Source organism: Macaca mulatta, chromosome 12 (genome assembly GCF_049350105.2).
Source record: "Macaca mulatta isolate MMU2019108-1 chromosome 12, T2T-MMU8v2.0, whole genome shotgun sequence".
Taxonomy (NCBI): domain Eukaryota; kingdom Metazoa; phylum Chordata; class Mammalia; order Primates; family Cercopithecidae; genus Macaca; species Macaca mulatta.
The window spans coordinates 96929514-96936907 of record NC_133417.1 but is presented as its reverse complement, the minus strand read 5'-3'; the positions used below and the strand labels follow the sequence as shown (position 1 = coordinate 96936907).

The window sequence follows — 7394 nt, the reverse complement described above, 5'->3', positions numbered from 1 at the left end:
TGAACATGCAGCTTTGAGGAAGTAGAAAGGAGCAGAGGAAGAATCTCAACAAAAGTAGAAAAGTGCCTGTGAGCCGAGGAGAGTGAGTAAATGGCCAGAGTACCAGGTGCACAAACAAGCCTTGAAAATCATCTATTCACAAATACTAAGTGAGCAATTCTCTTAGTGTATGTCTGGCACTCTGGAGCACTGAGAAGACAGAAGTGAACAAAACAAGATCTCCACTCTCACAGAGTTATATTCTAGCTGGGGAAGACAAACATTGATAAAAAAAAAATGTAGTGTATTACATGGTTTAAAATTATGTAAGGATAGGGGTTATAGGAAGGGTTCAGAGGAATTTCCTCAATAAAATAACTTTGTTTTTTGAAATGGGGTCTCACTCTGTCACCCAGGCTGGAGTGCAGTGCAGTGGCACAATCATGGATCACTGCAGCCTCCACCTGCCAGATTCAGGCGATCCCTTCTGCCTCAGCCTCCCAAGTAACTGGGACTACAGGCACAGGCCACCACGTCCAGCTTATTTTTCTATTTTTTGTAGAGAAAGGGTCTCACTATGTTGCCCAAGCTGGTCTCAAGTTCCTGGGCTCAAGCCATCCTTCCACCTTGGCCTCCCAAAGTCCTGCGATTACAGGACTGAGCCACTGCACCTGGCTGATAAGGTAACTTTTGAGCAGACACCTAAAGTAAGTGAAGGGTACATTAAGTGTGTATCTTTGAGACTTCCAATCCAAGCAGAGACCCTGAGGCAAGACCTGTCTAGTATGGGTGGGGAAAGAGAAGGCCAGGATGGCTGGGCAAAGGTGAAGGAGGCAGGAGATGGATACCAGAGAGTTGGCCCAGGCGGAGGGTGTCCTGCCATATTCTCAGGGCTTGTCTGACAGAGTTAGAATTCGGGATTTCCTTTGAATCAGATAAGAACACTCTGGAGGGTTTAGAGCAGAGAAGTGGCATGACCTAACTGCATTTTGAGATGAGTACTACAACTGCTGTGTAAAAGATAGACAAGAGATGGTAAGTATGGAATCTGAGAGACCAATGAGAAGACCACAGCAACAGGACAGACAAGAACAGTGCGGAAAAGAGATGATGGCGGCGTGAAGGAGGAGTAAGTTGTGAACGTGAATCTTCTAAGGGCAAGAAAAGGTTTAAAACACCATTCGTAGAGTGCTTATTCTTAGTTTGAATTCTTTATTTACAAAGTTTAGCTTACACAGCTGCAAGTTAGTTTGACCCTAACAATCGTAATATTCAACATGTACAACTATCAAAGTTAACTGTGATTCCTCTGAAGTCCCAGCTATAATGTTAACCTCTGCAAGCAGGACAAGAAGTGATTGCAATGGTGTTACAGCTGATTTGACTATAGCATTAGTGACATTGTCGCTATGGACATTCTCACCCAGGGCTTTGAAACTGCAGTTCTCTCCAGTCACAGCTAAAATGAGAACTCAGGTTAAAAAGCCAACTGCACTCCTCTGTTCCTATAACTACCATTAACCATTAAAGAAGGAATGTGATCTCTTTGTATAACAGCCATTGCTGGCCGGATGAGTATACAGAGTCCGGGACCAGGCGGCGGCAGAGCCGGGGGACGGCGACAGAGGCTGGGCGGGCCGCAGGCCGGGGCCACTGGCAAAGACTATTACTAGACGCTGGGCCTGGCCCGAGGCGCCTCGGACGAGGAGGTCAAGCGGGCCTACAGCCGCCAGACGCTGCGCTACCACCCGGACAAGAACAAGGAACCCGGCGCCGAGGAGAAGTTCAAGGAGATCGCCGAGGCCTACGACTTGCTGAGAGACCCGCGCAATTGCCAGATCTTGACCACTACGGGGAGGAAGGCCTAAAGGGCAGCGGCCCCAGTGGCGGTAGCGATGGCGGTGCCAATGATACCTCTTTCAGCTACACATTCCATGGAGACCCTCATGCCATGTTTGCTGAGTTCTTCGGTGGCAGAAATCCCTTCGATACCTTTTTTGGGCAGCGGAACGAGGAGGAAGGCATGGACATTGCTGACCCATTCTCTGGGTTCCCTATGGGCATGGGTGGCTTCACTAGCATGAACTTTGGCCGCTCCCGCCCTGTCCAAGAGCCCACCCGAAAGAAGCAAGATCCCCCAGTCACCCACGACCTTCGAGTCTCCCTTGAAGAGATCTACAGTGGTTGTCACAAAAAGATGAAAATCCCCCACAAGCGGCTAAACCCCGACGAAAAGAGCATTCAAAACGAAGGCAAAATCTTGACCATCCAAGTGAAGAAGGGGTGGAAAGAAGGAACCAAAATCACCTTCCCCAAGGAAGGAGACTAAACCTCCAACAACATTCCAGCTGAGATCGTGTTTGTTTTAAAGGACAAACCACACAATATCTTTAAGAGAGATGGCTCTGATGTGATTTATCCTTCCAGGATCCGCCTCCGGGAGACTCTGTGTGGCTGCACAGTGAACGTCCCCACTCTGGACGGCAGGACCATACCCATCGTATTCAAAGATGTCATCAGGCCTGGCACACTGCGAAAAGTTCCTGGAGAAGGCCTCTGCCTCCCCAAAACGCCAGAGAAACGTGGGGACCTCATTATTGAATTGGAAGTGATCTTCCCTGAAAGAATTCCCCAGATATCAAGAACCGTACTTGAGCAGATTCTTCCAATATAGCTACCTTAGCTCCCCAAGGACTGACCTGGGACCTTTCCAGAGCTCAAGGATTTTTGGACCTTTCTACCAGTTATGGACCATGAGAGGATGCAAGCACCCAGGGAGGGCTTTTGTACTACTGAATGTTTTCCAGAGCATATATTACAATCTTTCAAAGTCATACACTAGACTTAAGTGGTTTTTCAAGCGATAGGGCATTAGGTGGTGGGAACAGTATGAAAAGGCATTCCAGTCTGCCCCACTGGGTCCGGCAGCCCTCCCAGGATGGGCCCACATCCTCCTACTCCAGTCCCTGTTCAGGGGCGAGAGGCAGACCAGCAGCTGGACTTGATCCCTCTGTGTCCCTTTGCTTCTGGCTGGTAGATAATGTCGACCTGCTGTCTTGGTTCCCAGACCCTGTACACTCCTCCAGTTCTGTTCTGATCACTTCTTAGTTTATTCTGTATTTGTCTCCCATGTCTTGCTCTTCCCTTGAAGAATTCTGTCTTCTCTTTGGCCATCTCAAATTGAGAACCTAAACTATTCCTGCAGAACTGCCTGGCTGGCGCCCACAAGCAATACCTCTTGTCCCAGCAGCACCAAGGGAGCCAGCCTCCGGTGAGTGACTCCAGTAAGTGCAGCTACCTCTCCCTTGAGGGTCTGGGAGCCTGGACCCAGCAAGGGCCCTCCTGACCTCTGGCTCTAGTGAAGCTGAATGTCCTCACTTTGTGGATCACAGTCTTTCCATTTCTGTAAGGCAATCTTGGCACACCTGGGGCTTACCAGTGGCCCAGGTAATTTTTTGTTTCATGGACTATGGACTCTTTCAAAGGGATCTGATCCTTTTGAATTTTGCACAGCCCTAGATATAATCCCTTTTCATAAAAGGGTCTTTGCTTCTGGTTGCAGGAGCACTGTGGAACGTCTGTAAATATGTTTTTATAATTCCATGTATAGTTGGTGCACACTCAAATAAAACCTGTCCCTAGCAGCCACTGCTCTCCATAAAGGGCCATAATGGAATTCCGAAGAAATCTTGGGGAGGGAGGGGGAGTTGGAACAAATATCTGTTCCCTGGAGGCCAGTCTTGCGCTCAGACCTTTAGACTCATTGTAAGTAGCCTCTGCCAACATGAGACCAAAGGGTGTGACTTGTCAATGCCTCACGACAGGATTAAAGACTGATGCTAAGCCTAAAAAAAAAAAACAAAAACAAAAACAAAAAACCAGCCACTTCTTTTCTTCTTTCCTGGTAAATTCACCATAAACCTTCTCCAAGACAGAATTCTTCAAGGGAATAAAATGTGTGGTGTTATCTGTGCTTTTAGGCAGCAAAGAAAGAACAGGGAGTGACTGATGGCCATTTTCTCCCTATCACTAGTGCTGCCTAATGATCTGTGTGCTCCACAAACTTCCAGGTGACTTATGGATACAGCTCTCCTCACTTAGTCCTGGCTCCCTCATCTTCTCCCTCGTACCTTCATGGTACCACTCTGATTTCTATTTGTTTCACATCTCCTATCACAGTTTCATTTTATTATGAACACAAGTTATCATGTCATGGGAGAGGTACTTGCATCATGGCTTGGGTATCTCAACAGTCACATGATTGATAAACTCTTAAAATCACTCAGGTAAGACCTGCTGCAGCAGATCAAATGAAACTGATAAAGAAAACCATATTTCTAAATGCCTGCAGCAACCTCTAGGTCAGTTTCTTTCTCTGACTCAAAAATAAGAAAGGAAGGAAAAGAATCCACCAGCATAATGTGATGAGAAGTGCAAGGTGAAATAACAATGCAGGTCAAGCTGGCATTTGTTGTTACTGAAAGTGATGAGCTGCTATTCCTTCCCCTATAACTGCTTTGGCTCCTTCAGGAAAAATAATTCTATATCAGTTATTATCTTTCCCAAGCACTAGAGTATGAGAATTTTTTCCCACTGTGATGATAGCCCCATTGTAAAATAAGGATGACCATTACCTCTGAGTATGACATTGTTTTTGGAAAACAGCAATTATTCACATAATTCCGTTAACAAAAATACTTTAAAGTGCTGCTTTCCAAACTTTAATGTGCCCGTGAATCACCTGAAGATCCTGCTAAAAATTAGATTCTGCTTCAGAGGGTCTGGGATGTAGCATGGAATTCTGCATTTTTAATAAACTTGTGGGTAAAAGTCAATGTTGTTAGTCTGCCGATCACATTTTGTGTAGCAAGACATAACCAATACCTTCAGCATTGTATTTTTGATTACTCTGGATGTTGTTTTGCTTTCTAGAATATGCCAATTTTCTACTGGATTTGACTTTTGATCAGGACCATTGGTCTTCCAGTGCTTGGAAGTTCTCTGGTGACAGGCTTTAATACTTCAACTTTTGAATGACTATAGTTGGTTATGTATTATGGTTCCCAGTGTTAGCAGAATTCTTTGGCTATGATTCATGTACTACATTTACTGTTAATACGTAATGTGAGTCACTTTGCTGATGTGTTGAAGTTGGTAATTAAATCCTTTAAAAATCCAGTAAGCAAGAGTCAGATTGCTTAAGAAATACTGGATTTCTATGGAAAATATTAAGGCCCTAACAATCACCTTTCAAGAGGGAAAAAAAATTATTTTACCAATTTTACTTGCTCCTTAGTAGAGCAAGAGCTATGAAAATCATGGAAGAGAACTTTGAATAAAAATACTGTTATTTCACCTTTTGATTCAGATCCTATAATTTCAAAGAAAGCCTTTCAAGATAGATTGATTTTGATAATTTTCTGCGTTGCACTTAACATCACCTGGAGCCAATCAAAAGAAATCAGAAAATCTAACTCTGACATTTGGGTGTGAAGCAAAAACAACACCTTTACTTTTTAAACTTCAGTGTTTCTGAAAGTGAGAGTTTGAAAGGCTGAGAAGTTGAAAGGTCTGGTTTCATCCATGCACATAAGAAAGGAACGTAGTGTCTTGTCCACAGACAAATTAAAATCAGATTTGCTAAGCTGGTGGTTCTATCTGAAACCTCTCTTAAGTGCAATGTGTTAATCAAGCCAAAGTGTGCCCTGTAATTTGTTTTACAGATAAGCATCCTCTAAAGTCTATGGTTGAGAATATTCTATTTCCTTAAAACCTATGCCAATTTTAAGATCGTCAATTTATTTTCAAATTGCCAAGTTGGGATGGTATTTGGGTATGCAGGAGGATATATTGCTCAATTGTCATTTAACCATAGATTAAATGTCTGCATAAAAAGGAATGCATTTTACAATTTTCAAATTGATGAAAGTTTTATGGGGAGATGTAATGAGAATAAGGATGTATTTTATGCAGGAGGGAATGCTATCTGGCAGTAAGAACCAAAGATGAGGATTTAAGAGTCTAGGATTGAATTGGTGGCATCACAAAAGATGCCTTCAGGCATGGATGCTCCAAGGTAGGTCAAAAGAGCATCAACTGAATCATACATGCTCACTGCTTCCTTTGAAACCTCAAAGACTCCCTGGTTCCTAGGGTATAAGGAAAGGGCAGGATCACCTCAGATCTGGCTATGTGAAGCTGTGCACATTATTGAAAGGAGCATAGCATAGAGCAGAGGTGGTATAACATGGTGCTCAGAGGAATGGACACCCCAGCCCAACTGCCCATGTTTCAATCTGCTTACTAGCTATGTGACCTTAGGGACAGTATTTAACTTCCTTGTGCCTCAGTTTCTAAGCCATAATGAAATGAAAATAATAATAGTATCTACCTTATAGGGTTGTTACAAGGAGTAAGTTGTATAATGCTTAGATCAGTTTCTCGAGTAAGTGTGAGCGTTTTGTGTTTGTTAAGCAAATGAATGAATAATTAAGCAAAGTGGTTTAGATGCACATTCTCTAGACTCAGGTTGCCTAGTTTCAAATTCCAGCTCTCTGCCACTCTACTGGGCAAGTAACTAGTCTTAGGTTACTCACAGAAAACCATCTACTATTAAATGAGTGGTCTCGGGCAAGTTACTAGCCTATCTGAAGTTTGGTTTATTCATAGAGCAGTATACTTTCTAAGGTTGATATATGTTAGTTACCTCCCCCATACTAGCCTTATCATTAAATTTGATAAGTATGCTTTTAACTGACTGGAAAACATTTAAGTGAGAAAAGGGCAAAGAAAGAAAACAAGACAAAAACCCTTTAACATTACACCAAAGGTATTCTTCCAGGTTAGCATCCGCACATAAATCAACCCTCCCTGGGCACAGTCATTCATCAGTTATGACTTCACTTCACAGTGCTGTCATGCAGCCCATATTTGACTATTTAGTCCACAAAAATAATATCGTTTTACTGCATGTTTTTTAGTACACAGTACACAATGATAACACATTCCATTTATATAGCACATTAATGTTTTGTAAAGCCTTTCACATCCATTATTTTATTTAACTAGACATACTGTAAGAGGCTCATTTGTCTTTGAAGAAGCGGCATTGAAAAGGAAAATTCCAAATTTAATTTAAAAACATATTTTTACTGCTACCAGGAGTTATCATTGAAAATAGTACTTCCATCGATGGTTCTTTTTCAGTGGCAGATGGTAGTCACTGCATCTCTGGATGTTCGCTGCAGTGGACAAAGCCATCCCAACATTAAAATAATTCTTCATGTACTCCCCTCTCCTCTTTTCTGTTTCCATCTAATCTCATATCATTATATCACCCACCAGTTTGAAAACATCTCTACTTAAAGGAAAAGTAAAATGTTTTCACAGATGTATTCAGAGTCTCTGCTCATCTA

The 7394-nt window shown here is 42.9% G+C and overlaps 1 pseudogene; it reads left to right on the top strand.

Annotated features, from left to right (window-relative positions):
• Positions 1-1930: 1930 nt before the first annotated feature.
• On the top strand, positions 1931-2653 carry LOC695021 (dnaJ homolog subfamily B member 1 pseudogene; annotated as a pseudogene).
• The last annotated feature ends 4741 nt before the right edge of the window (positions 2654-7394 follow it).